We start from the raw sequence: 810 nt of genomic DNA, 5'->3' as shown, positions 1-810 counted from the left end.
CTGTCTGCATTGTTCAGAGCGGCAGAAACCCTTATAGCCTGAACAAATATTAAGATGTGAACTTTTGATGCCAAGACAAATCAGGCTGTGGGGTAAGCATTCTGAAATGGGATTCAGTTCATTAGGCATTGTTTTTGACAAGTGTGGCCACAATTGGTGGAAGGGCCTCCTTTGACACTCTTGTCCTCGGTAGTATAATGGTTAATATCCCCGCTTGTCACAGGGCTCAATTCTCCACTGGGCACGATGTAAATATTTTTAAATTGTCGCTCCATTTCCAAGTGCGGGTATTGATACCTGTCCTTCCATTCTCGATGGGTCATGTCACAGGAAGGACAGTGCTGCCTGAATCAGTGGAGGAAAGGGCTGCAGCTCTCAGGGAGGCAGGGTGTCAGTGAAAGTGCAAACACGTGACCTCTGCAAACTGCACCTTTTTACTGTGTTGGAATGAAAAGCATTTGACAGACTTGTTCCGGATTGAAGTGTTTATTGGAAGCAGGAAGGTGAGGAAGGAACAGCGTAAAAGCGTTCAAATATGAGTGCAGAAACATTTCCCGCAGCACGAATCAGATTGTAAAGCATGGAGTAGTGTTTCGATACATTGAATTTGGGTTGATTTGCTTTGATGAGGCTGAGTTACCAGGATATAAAGCCATTAAGAATGATACAGGTTTTGCTCACGATGATGGAACATTGGCTCAGTAATTCGCATTGCTGTTCGGTCAGAGGGTTATATTGATTGGCCAAGTTAAATTGCCCTCTCGTGTCCAGGGATTGAATTAAGTAAATTAAGTGAATTAGCCATGGGTA

The sequence above is a fragment of the Chiloscyllium punctatum genome, unplaced genomic scaffold, assembly GCF_047496795.1.
Source record: "Chiloscyllium punctatum isolate Juve2018m unplaced genomic scaffold, sChiPun1.3 scaffold_293, whole genome shotgun sequence".
NCBI lineage: Eukaryota > Metazoa > Chordata > Chondrichthyes > Orectolobiformes > Hemiscylliidae > Chiloscyllium > Chiloscyllium punctatum.
This window is presented reverse-complemented; position numbering follows the sequence as displayed.